The following is a 12,954-nucleotide window of genomic DNA, read 5'->3' as shown; positions in this document are numbered from 1 at the left end:
GCCAGTTGCTGGCTGGAAAAGAAATATTTGAATACAACTAGCTGCAATTTGACTCACCCCAGAATTTCCCGTTCCTAAAAATAATACAGCTGCCCGTTATAAGAGTGATCCTGCTGTTATATTCTGATTTCCATATTTAATATGGATAGTTAATAGCTTCTATATCCCTAAAAGCTACTTTTTGACAAATATGTGGCATAGGCAGATTTTACTTTTAATTGTATTTGAGGCCAACGGTATAATCGCTGCGCTTTATTGGGAGAAATCAGCAGATGCTCCACCAGCCACCAGGCAAAGGCAAGGCTGTGCCATGAGCATGGGGAGCAGTGCATTTTCAAAGGGATGTAGTTGCACCCAAAGCAGAGACGGGGTGACACAGTGCTTTCAGAAAAATTCTGGAGCATGGGGGAGGCACATTCCTGCACTCTCATCTTTAAGAAAACTTGAATTTCCTTCTCCAGCCAAACACTAGACATGTCCTTATTAGAATACGGAACTTTGTAAAGCTTTTCCTACCCAAAAGAATCTTCTTTCCAGGATCGCCTCTGCTTTTTCAGCAAATAAATAAAGTTTGCCTCTTACTATGTGTCACTCCGAAAGTTCAAAAGCAGTTTCTCTGCATGTCCAGAGAGATGTTTATTTGTGTGATAGAGACTTCTGTAATTCTGTATGCAGTATCCATACACGAGTTGAGTTGATTTCTACTCCAAACATCTTACAAACTAATTTTAAGTCAGTGGACAACAAGAGGTGCTGAGTCTGCACTGTTCTTAGTCTTCAACAAGGATGAAGTATGGGTCTGGCTGAAATACTGTACAGAAACCACAGGTACAGTTCAGAAGCCTAGTGACTGCATGTTGCCTGTGGGAGACTGTCCAGAAAAAAAGATTACTCTCTCCAAATGGTTATCTGGCACAGGCTGAGATGAAATGGAAAAGTGACAAGAGAGCTACTCTTCAGGGGGTTAAACAGTGCTGCAGGGACTAACTGTGAAATTTGGCCTGTACTGTGAAATTTGGCCTGTGCTATAATGACAACACAAGATCTTAATTACAATGCCATGAAAAACACTGGTGTTACGAAAATATGACTGACAATCAAGTATCCTGACAGCAGAGAACCAAGGTTAATTTCATTTATACTGGTATACTCTGAAGGAACCCTACTATAGGCAACAAAGTCACTTGGCAAATCTTAACCTGCAGACACACGTACCCCCCAAATGGTTGGAAGCAGGGTCATCTTGTAACCTCACCCTTTTGCTATCAGTTGTTTGCATCTGGCATATTATTTGACACATGGGAATGTCTATAGGCTTTGCATATAGTAAACTACAGGACATGGAATCTTCAGGCTTGCCTTATATTTTTAGTTTAAAAAAAAAGTACCATACTCTATCACATTATTTCTGCATACTTCTGGATCCACCCTCCCATCAGAAACGAGCGGAGAAGACAGAGCTGAGAACAAACAAACTGACGGCAACATATCGCTGAATGCTATTACAACAGTCTGTAGATTCCCCTTGTTGGTGTGCGTAACTCACTTCGAATCACTGCAAATCCTTGGGGTGAAGGATCAAGACTTGGGGAGTGAAGGGGGGATGGATGGGAAGAAGAGGAGGCTTGCTATCCCCAGACCCGCAGCTGCAAGAGCTTCATTTCAGGTTGTCATAATTTAGATAAGCACTTCAACGTATATAAAAATTCCTGGGGCAAATTCATCCCTGATAGCCTCGGGAATGGGAAGGGATGCAAATTAATCATGCACCTTTATTTCTTTATTTACCAAAACTGCCTAAAACCAGCATAGCTCCAGGCAATGGTGACAGCAGTGAGTTTCAATGCAACTGGTTGCTCTCCACCGAAGTGAGAGTTCATCCTGACGGCAGACACTCCACCAGGCTGCTTCTCCTCAGGAGAGACCCACGCCACCACAGAAAGCGAAGGGAAGAGGCAGAACATCTTGAAACAGGGCCAGAAAGTGACAAGGGAGGCTGAGAAGTTACAAGAGATGAGAAGACTGAGGGGGGAAAGGAAGGATGAGAAAACAGAACGAAGGAAGATGGGAAAAAAAGAAAGAGGAAACTACACAAAGGAGGTACTGGCAGATTTTTATTTCTGCCTCCTATTTTCTCTCAAAATTCTGCATTTTTTATAAATTTCTTTTCATATCCTATATACAAGGAAACTGGTCCTTGAAGACAAAAGAAGCTGAAATGTAATAAATCTTGAATTATTCCTGTTTTACCGTCTGTTAGTGTTAGCAGCCTGGGCCTTGTGTCTGTTTCTTCGTTGTTACCTTACACAGTATTACAATAAAGCTTCCTCTGAATTACAAATTTGAACTCGGGGTTTCAAAATCAGTGTCTCGAAAAAGAAAAAAATGAATCATCCTTTTCTACAACAAATATTGTAGTTATCGCTTTGAAAGAATACACAGTCGTCAAATAAAGTCTGTATTAAAACATACCACTTTGTCCCGCTAGTAACTTACTGAAAACAATTCATAGGCACAAAGCACAGTTTCAGATGGACTCTCTAATCAGAATTCATCCAGCAGGCGCCACAGTTACAGGCTTTTTATAACTCACGTTCTGTCAAGAACAGCACAAGCCCACTGGAGATTCAGGAAGTTCTGGATCATCAGTGCTTGTGGGAGAGCCAAGGGAATGTACTCAGCTAAAAAATGTTCAGTGCGACATGTGTTCATGCACAAATCGAGAGTCTGGTTTTTTGAGAAAAATTAAGGACAAGTTTTTTCCACTAGAATTATAAGATCTTTTTCCTCAATTGACATGTAAACACATAACTAAAAGGCCTGATTTTCAAAAGTGCTTAAATCAATGGAGGCCTAGTGCTTTTGAAAAAGTCTGGTTTTTAAAGAAGAACCCTCTGTTGGGAAGAGGGGTGGCTGACTCATTTATACTTGTGAGCTCTTAAGTTATTCTGAATCACTGCCTTTGAACGTTAAACAAAGAAACAGGAACAACAAAGGGTAACGACATAGTTTCTATTTCTGCTGTTTCTTTTAGGGGAAAAAAAATCTCAGGCAAAGAATATGACATGTAGATGCCATCATCACACTAGTTGCTCTGAAATCCAGTAAATGCTCTTATAGCATCATTTCTAACTTGCCTTGGTCATAAATGTTAAAAGAGAAGCCTTATCTGGCTTAGTATAGGCTAATTTCTCAGAAGGTGGAAACCAAAGGTAAACTGACAAAAAAAGAGTCAAGAAAGTTAAGAATAAAGAGAGGAAGAAAAACACATCCTATGGCAGTTGTAAAAGCATTAACTATAAAGATGGCGTTTCACATAGTTCCCAAGCACTGGTTTCTTCTGATTCCCTTTCCTTACTTGAACTGTCATGATATCAATACTGAAAAAAAAAAATCAAAATGTAAGAAAAAGCAATAAACATATCGAATTGCAGAAGATTTATAGATCCTTATCTGTTCTTAGCTGGAAGGTTTACTGTGTGCTTTAATTACATTTAAGATTTTACAAAAAATAATTATAATAACCTCCCTCTAAAGATAATAATTTTATTACCTTCATTTTTCCATTCTTGGGAAGCTGAGGCAGAAGGATTAAATGAAGTGTAAGTAATGTGAAGTACAGGTGTTCACCAATCTGGCTTCAGATGTCCAACATTAAGTATCCACACTGGAAAATGTCAACGTCATTGACTCATCAAAAACTAGGAGTTCCGAGCTTAGAGTTGGTATCAGTGCCTTTGTCTATTCCATTATGCCTAGTCTCCTGCTGCTGGGATACCCTTTCTGATGGTCTGGAGTCCTGCTGACTCGTTCCTCGGTAGAAGCGCTGGCTCAGCTGAAGAAGGCTGCTTGGCAGAGAATTTGCAGCGGCTGAAGTCTAAATCGATCACAGGTTTAGTAATGGAGATGGTCAGAAAAGTCGGATGAAAAGGTTCCTCATCAGCATTTACCAATTTGTTAAAATTGGAAATTTCCACAGAGGCAATTAAATTTTGAATTAGTTCCTTTGGACCGCTGCCTGCCAGGCAGTTTTCAGAACTTCTCTGCTTTCTTTCAGATGTCTCTTGTCAGCTGCCTGCATCTCTGAAGGGTTATACAAGGTTCCAGCAATGTGGAGTAGCTAGACATGAACGGCTGGGCACACCTAAGGGATCTTCCTTTCCTGGAGAACTCTGAGGCAGGATTACCTTTCTTGAAAAAATTTTCTGAATATTTCACAAATTTGAGAATGATCTGTGTTTTGCTCATTCCTTCTCTCCTCCCACCAAAATAATCTACAATCCTTTCTGTGCAGAGAGCAGGAACAAAACATGCATGGATCTTTCTAGGTACGTTTAAAAGAAGAGGAGAAAGGAGTGTGATCATTGTGAAATCTTCAGAGTGGACCATCAGCAAGGTTCCAGCTGTTCGTTTGCATGAAGCTGGCTATATTATCCATTAATGTGTTGGGGCTATATTCACAAGAAAACCTGATAGTTAGATTGGGTTGGACTTTTTTTATTGTATTATTTAATCCGAATTTTCAGTCAATAAATCTCTAAATCCAGGGTTCAGGCAGCTAAAATAAGTATTCTTGGTGGAACAGAGCTTTTAAAATATACATACACAGTCCTAATGCATAGCATGAAACAATTTCTTACAAACATTATTTTAAATGTAGAGTAAATAGTACCCAGGAGAACACTGCAAGGCTGTAACTGAAGGGCTGCTACAGCATGCAAAAAAAAAAAAAAAAAAAGTGAAAATAAAATACTGCTCTGTAATCGTGTCAACAAAAAAATAAAAAAGGAGGTCAAGTTGCAGTGCTGTGGGAGCCTCAACTGAGGATTTATGAGTTGTTGTGGAAACGCTGTCAAAAGCTTGATGTTACTTTAATTATTTTGCTATAAAAAATTATTTAACTGGAATTGACATTGTTCTGACATTGTAATATGGTCTCCAAGGGCATTCTTGGCAACGTTGCCCAAAGGCTTTGAAATTGTCATTCATAATACAAGTCAGGAATTGCACAGGTGAAACAGCCAGGGTCTTAATCCATCAAACACTGTTCCAACTCAACACGCTGCCCTTATCTGACAAGCTCCTTAGTGTGTCTGTTGACAGCTCGAGACACTCCCTGGCTGGTAGGGAATGGGGGTCAGAGGAGGTCACGAGACGTGGAGCCATAAGAGCAGCAAAATCCATAGGGATGCAGATATTTCAAAATACTGTTCTGCCAATTCTTTTTTATATTTGGGTTTGGTGCTTTATGTGACAGTTTTATCTGTTTTAACTCCTCAGCATCTTCATTCATTATCCACTGTTAAATTGCAAGAGTTTCAAAGCCACATGTGCCTACATAAATACACTTTCAATTTGTAAACTAAAGCCAACTGTGAGAAGAAACTAATTCACTTCCCTCCTTGACAGCAGCACTTCACTTCAAATAGCCTCACTCTATCCTTGATCTATTGGCAAGACAATTTCTTAATACGAGCCGTAAGTAAAGTTCTCTTGCAAATCTCCATCTTTAACAAAGCTTACCAGTAAGACCTAGTAATACCTGTAAGTGTTACTGTTAACAGTTGCTCTCTTGATTCAATTTGGTGTAAATGAGACCTGAGTCAGGCGCTCTACTTGATTTCTCATGGTGTTGACAGAAACAAGAATATATTCTGGAGAAAATATTCCGGAGAAGGAGACAGGAATTGAAAGCCAGTAGGCTAACAGACCCTAACTGATTTCCCTCTGAAGAGCTTGTGTCTATTAACAGACATTGTATCATATTCTAAACAAACAGCTCCAAAGGCCTACCCAGAACTCATGAAGTCGGGCAACCTGTAAAGTAATACCATACTCTTGACATAAATACCATCATGTCATTTAGACTAACTGAATACCTGGTCCTGTGTATAAGCCCATTCTTGAATTGGAATTTTTGTGTCAAAAAAGTTGTATTTATTATTCTGAAAATGAATATAGCTAGTCCAAAATTGCAGGAAAATATAAACGTGACGGAGAATTTACTGTAATACAAGACTTCAGTTAAAAGTTGGTGCATCTTTAGAGGTGAGACATTCTGACCACTAAGAAAACACACATTAACCTGGAAAAAAATGTTTAGCTTAACTGTCAACATCCTTTTCCTCTGTAGCAAAAGATATGACTTAGGAAAACATTTTCAGATACGTTTTTAGCCGAGCTAACATCCTCTTCAGGTGTAGGTTATCCACAAAATGTGCAAAGAATGAAATGCAGGCATATCTGCAACTCAAATGATGTGATATATCTCCACAGCCATTTAATGACTCAGATTTCTCCTGTATGTAAAAGACACTGTTGCAAACTGTAAGAGCAGTGCTTCCAGCTAGCAAACAGAAAATTAAAAAGTTCTTTCTGTGCTGAGTGATACATAATTTTCACATGCATATGACATATTTGGGGTTTAACTCCCACTCAGAAAGAAGAAAAGAGTGCAGATCGCATACACAGACATCTTTACTACTTTGTCTTCTCTCTCTCTACCAAGAGACCTTTAATTTGCAAACCCTATTACTTCAGGTTACAAAATTAAACACATTTCCAAAGCGTCCAAGAGCCTTGGATACAAGCAACACTTCAGGTGCAGTTTTAACTTTATTATAGGCTTCCTCCACAAGTTTGAGAAAGACACTCAAGGGTAGGGCTAAAGACTGATTTTGGTGCCCAATTATCTCTTTAAGTATATTGGACAAGCTCCACAAAGTTATTTAAGCTCCAGGTTTCCATTTAAATCAATAGAAGTTAATCTGAATGTCTCTGTGGTCCAGATCATAATGACTAAATTTTGCACTTATATTTGTCTGAATCCCCTTTAGTCCCAAATTCCTGTCTAACGTTGTCAGTACCTAAAATTCCCTGGCTGCTTATATTTCCACCTTAAGGCAAAAATATCCTGATGCTGCCAAGCAGCTTAAAGAACTGGCTCTCAACCAAGTCCCAATGAGTTCCTCAAACTATAAATAATTACACATTTACTGGGCCAGAAAAACTTTGAGAGAGAAAGCAAGAAAGCAAGCAAGAGACTGATTCCACAGCCTAGCAGTGCTCATGGGATGTAGCAGACATAAATTGAAGTCCTTGCTCAATATCTAATTATTTACACAAAGCAGAACAATTCCTTCCAAAGACTGAGGAAGCGTGCCCTATCTTAGAAAATTCACCTCTGTGGTCAAGACAAACCCTGACACACGGTAACTGAAGTTCATGTCTCTGCTTTAAATCAGAGCACGCACTTGACATGAGGTGCTCGCTCGCTCTCACACACAAGTTTCCATTGTCCCAGGCTACCAGCTACTCTCACGGCTCTTTTCAGGAAAGGAGGAATGGCACGAGTCCTAGAGTGGGCACACCCCTGTTAACAGGTGAAGTGGAGACCGGTAATGTTTTCCTATGCAAACTTGGGTGTTTCACCTGTGTTGGTAAGAAAAGCTGCATGCCTCTCTTCAGCATTTCTTGATAAGTCAGCTTGACAGACCCACACTCAGTTTACTGGCTTTATGAACCACTTTTGCAGGCTGTCCCCACACTATTTCTGAGGTGTGCCAACATGCCTAGCTTTCCCCATGTTCCACAAAGAAGACCTGGCTGTTTGAAGCAATCAGTTGCACTATACGTGGGGTCCAGGAGATATAGACACTGCAAAACCTAAGCCCTCAGTCTGTATGGGGCTGATTGGCCAAAGACTGTAAATGGCTCTACAGTCCAGCAGTATAAAACATAGGTCTCAGTCCATGTTCTGACACATACGTATTTTATACAAACTAAAACATCTCCAGTGGAAGAAACCACTCTCCCAGAATGATCAAAACCTCTGTGTCTAGTTAACCGTGTTGGAAAGTGGGAGACATGGATTCAGATCCCTTGTCCAAATCAGGTAGAGAACAATTAAGAAGTTTAAGCTAGAACATACTTCATCCCTGATAAGAAGGCTACTGTACTGACTGGTGCAGTCCATATCACATCGAGCCAACCAATCAACCAGTGTCTAGCTTGAATCTTGATGGTACTTAAACATGAGAGAGTTTGATGCAACCCAGAAGTGCACAACTTAATTGGTTCTTTGCATGGGGAAAAGAAGACATTTAGATACTCTCAGTCATTACTATTGGACTTCACAGACTCTTGGCACCTCAAGCCAATCTCAGAGGTATCAACTGCCAAGTGATTAAGACAACAATTAACTATCTAGACATCTTTCTAGATTTTTTTCTGCTATCTTTTAAACAGAGTATTCCTCCAATTTACAGGTTCGTTGCAAAGACATTGATACAACATGGATGCTTTGGTTGTATAAACATCTGAGACAACTGACTAATTATAAACAGTAGTCTTGACTATGGTAAAATTAACAAAGGGAGAAATAAAATGTTGAAAATAGGAACAAGAAGGAGCGAACGTAATCATTGGGAAGGGCAATCTAAACACATGGGTAATATGAAATCTGTTCCCATAAAGCCAGACTACTGTGAAATCCACCAAATCTCAATTTATTCCCTTTTCATTACATCCTCACACACCAAGAAAAAAAAGGAAAAAGAATTAAAAAGCATTCAGTTCTAAAATAAACAACAAATGTGATTTATTTTTAGTTGGAGTTGCACAAAATGTTCAATAGAAGCATGAAAGTGAAAACATAGTTGAGTTTGGATGGATGAAATGTGATCTTGCCAAGACGGGTTACTTAAAAGGTTGAAGTAAAATGAACTCAGCTAACACACAACACATTTGGCAGCAGACGAAAACTAGACGGCATTCAAATGAAAACTAAAATATCAGCACTAAACCTCATCCCTTTAGACACTACAGCTTCCATCAGGATGCAAAGAGATTGTATATAATAACCAGGCTGAGTCAAATGAGACTACTGCGTTGTTTAGATCAACTGGATGAGCATGATAAAGCTAAAATGAACCAGACTGCCCCAATGCTGCCTAAAGAACGAGACAGAGGAAGACAGAGAGAACAAGAGCACTCAAGTCTGGAAATGGAAGGGAGCATACACTGATAAAGTGGAGCAGTAATTATTTGGAGTGACCAGAATCAGTGTCATCAGACAAACAGGGATGGCAAAGTTATTATTCCCATGCAACCACATTTCCATCTAATCTGCTTAGAAGCTTGTGCTATTAGAAAGGAAACTATAACATGCAGGTGAGGCAGAAAAATTCCCAAATTTATTTCAGACTTTAGAAGCTTATATTCAGGAGTCTTTATCTCTCTTTTTTATTTTTAAATATTTAAATTTTATGACATCGGTACCTAGAGTCACGGAACACCCTGTCAAATTCCGCCGCATTGCCCTTCTAGACTAATTTCAGGTTTAACCTCTGTGCTGTATTCCAAGTCACAGCATGTATAAATCTTTCCATTTGATACGCTCACTCTGCCAGCCCCTCCTGTACTCCAAAACACATCTCCCCATAACAGCAGTATCATTTTTAAAGAGCATCAGCTTCAAGTTTCTCTTTACAGTCATGAAGTGGCTGAGTCTGGGCTTCTTAAGGTATGTCTTTATTGCACAGTGGCTCCTGACTCACTCAGTTTTAGTTGCTAGCTTATTTGCTTGTTAGTCTCCCTTTACACAGGCCCCGGTGCTTTTCTAGCCAAGATCACTCAGTCTAGATTTTCTCCAGGTTAGATTTCAGGAGCCCCTTTGGCTTATGTTGGTAAACATGTCAACTTGCCAGTAAAAGTACAAATTATGAGAGGCGGCTCTCCTTCAATACCTTCCCACATCCCAAATGTTGAAAAAATCCAAATTCTCATAATTTCCTGGAAGAAAGAATATCGGAGGTTAAAGTCCTTCCGCATCAAGGACATGTGAAATGGCTGCAGAACTCACACTGGCGTGACCAAGGAACTGTGATAACACATACGTAATACATAGAGGATTTCACCCCTTGGCTACACGCTACTTTCTCTAAGCCAAAACAGACACTGTCACAGTGCTTATTTCCCTTGTTAATTGTTTAATGAAGATTTGGGTAGCATGCCAGAGCCCACTGAAGTCAGTGAAAAAGGCTTCTCCTGGTGCTGGCCAACTTCAGAGGAAGCCTTTGGAGAATGACCGCCTCTCCCTGTAGTCAGCCGTGGCAAAAAGAGTTGGCACCCTGGAGCTGACAGAAACCAGGATGAAGCTCTGGGAAGAACAGTCTTGCTTGTTCTGTGCCAAACGCTCACTGTCACCAGAGGTTGGCACCCTCCCAAGGCTTGCTGCTATCAGAGCAAAGTATGACATTCACACGTTCCCAACTCCCAAAGGCTGATGGAGCTCCTCTAGAGATCAACAGACTTAAGAAAGCATTGAAAATGATGGTCCTTTCAGATAGACTAATTTTACTGTCTGTGTATAGTGAGTGCTTGGTTATTAAAGTCCTGGATTGTACAGTCATTAAAAATGGAGCTACAGTTCTATTATCTTTTGCTAGACTTGTACTTTGCAGTCAAGCATGACAGGAACCAATGGTAGGAAAAGGTAGTGCCTTTATTTAATAGAGCTGTGCATGCTCTTAATGCATTTTTTGCAGCAAGAGCCTCAAATATATTTTTAATAGGTATGTATGAAATTCTGTAATAGCATTTGAGAAGATTGTGACACACTGTCAAAAAAACTAGACAGCATTCTAATCCTTCTATCAACCAGCCAGCAGTTCCTATTTTAAGCCAGGTGAAATAACTATGAAGTACAGGAAATTAATGTTTATCCAGGCTGCTGTAATATTCTCAAAAAAGCTAGCACGGATTATTAAGATCAGCTGGAGGTTGTGTGTATGTTAACACCCTAAGTACCCAGGGTGCAGAAGAACAGGTAGGCACACTTTTTCTTTACACTTCCCCCATCCCCACGGTTGCTGAAATGCAGGGAAAGGAGGAAGAGAGGTGTGGGTCCGAGACACAGCAGAAATCAGACTGGCTGCCAAGCTGCCTTTTTTTTATTCTTAACATTTTTTTGTTTGGCAGGACAACCCGTGGGATAGTCATGGATAATAAACGTCTTGCTAAACAGGAGGCCTGACAAACAACGAGTTCATGCCTTGACCCAACAGAGAATCATATTAATACTGAAATCAAACAGGTAGCCCCCAAAAGAGCAAAAAATAATAACATGGACAGTAATGAGGCAATCTTTTTTAAAATCCCATTTTAACATGTTAGTGAGTTGTCAGTTACTCTTCTGTTATATAGTTAATAATAATAAAAAAGGTCTTCGATTAAGGCTGTGTAATGTGCCTACAAGAAGTGTACTGTAGCACTGAAAAGTCCCACAGCTGAGTCACTTGAATGTCTCCAAGCTACTTTACAGACAGCAGTGTTTCCCAGAATCTGCTCTAAAACATACTCCCAGGACGCTCCCAAAGCCTGGATTAAGCAGCCTCAAATTTGTCTTTTATGGTGCCTGTGACAAGAGAATTCCCCTCTGGCTGTCCACGGGACTTTCAGAACCCATCAAGGCTTCTATATGTGGAAAGGCTACATATTTGTGACAGGAATCTGCTTTTGAATATTAAATTAACAAGGTTGGGTTTTCTTTACAGGCAGAAAATACAAAACGGTATCTTTTTTTTCTTTGACACAATGCCTAATATGAGTTTAATTAGAATCCAGTTTCTTAAAGTGCACGTTCTTCTAAGCAGATACTATGGCTTCATGAAAATGCAGACATCTACTACAGAATATTATTTTAAAACAATTGGTTGTTTTATAAATAGCATATTATGCAGTAGCAAACAAGATTTTCTCTTCATTTTTTTATGGTCAACTAAAGACAAAATGCCTGTACAAAAATAAAGGATTCTCTGACAGCTTTTAGCACCCAGCAGATGGAAAGGGATTATTAAGGATGTGACCATCCCCTTATCTCAAGCAACAGGCATTTATATTTCTCCCTTCTCATCTTTATTTATTTAGCTAGTTTTCCATGAGGAAATATCTTCCCTTTTGTTCAGAAACTGCATGAGGCAATGCAGTACCAAGTTTAAACGTTTAAAGATCTAGTAGAAATAAGTTCACTGTTTGGTACTCAATTAACACTACAGATGGTGATAAGGACAGTCCATGAAAGGCCACGGCATGCTCTCAGGATGGCAGAGGGGTTTTATCAACACAGCACTGAATCTCAGGCTCAAAATCCTGTTGTTCCTCATTTATGTACTCCATACTACAACTGGTCCTTAGCCTCTTTTCATCCAGAGGGACTTCCTTCCTCATTCAGTGAGCCTATAAATTCTGAAAAATATAAATTACCTGAAATAATGAGAATAAAAACGCACCTACAGTAGCCTTTAGATTGTCACTCAGAAGGAAACATCTAGAACATTAGGCTGGTGTATTCAGGGCAGGAATTGTCCCTTCAATCCACCTCTAAATTCTTAGAGATAACTGCAGACTCTCCTTCCCCCCCCCCATTCCCTTTCTGCTCTCTGGTGGTGTGCTGCAAGGCTCACACACTTGAGGGAATGGAAAAGGATGGCTCTAATAAATCCCAATCTTCTGACAGAAGTGGTCTGAAGAACCTATTATCTTTGGACAGTTGAGAATGGATACAAGAAAGAAAAAGCAAGGAATGTGCTGGAAGACAACTACCTCTCTTGGATGAGAGAATCAGCACCAAGCAATGGAGACCAGCAAAGAGAAGAAGAACTAATGACAGGACAATCTTCCAGTCAGTAGATACATTGCTTTTCTGGCATTCAAGTATTTAAGGGAGTAAGAGGATGCAATTTTTTTTAAATTAAAACTGAAGAAGGTATTAAACGCAGATAGGTAACTCCAGGAAACTACATTCACATGAAAGATCACAAACGCAAGCTATAAACACTTCAAGAAAAAAAAAATAGGAGTTTCAAAAAACAGCTTATCCATCTTTCCAGGTAGAATATATCTTCTGTATAAACCTCTCCACTGAGATCAAATATGTTAGAAATTATGTGGCCT

At 39.6% G+C, this 12,954-nt stretch overlaps 1 protein-coding gene across 1 annotated transcript in view; it reads right to left on the bottom strand.

The window, feature by feature from the left end:
* Window positions 1-12,954, bottom strand: part of GABRA2 (gamma-aminobutyric acid type A receptor subunit alpha2) — a 56,262-nt gene that overhangs the window by 30,804 nt on the left and 12,504 nt on the right. The gene's annotated exons all lie outside the window — the stretch shown is intronic.

The sequence above is a fragment of the Rissa tridactyla genome, chromosome 5 (assembly GCF_028500815.1).
Source record: "Rissa tridactyla isolate bRisTri1 chromosome 5, bRisTri1.patW.cur.20221130, whole genome shotgun sequence".
Lineage (NCBI taxonomy): Eukaryota > Metazoa > Chordata > Aves > Charadriiformes > Laridae > Rissa > Rissa tridactyla.
Note: the sequence above shows the minus strand (reverse complement) of the source record. Positions and strands in the feature narration are given on the sequence as shown.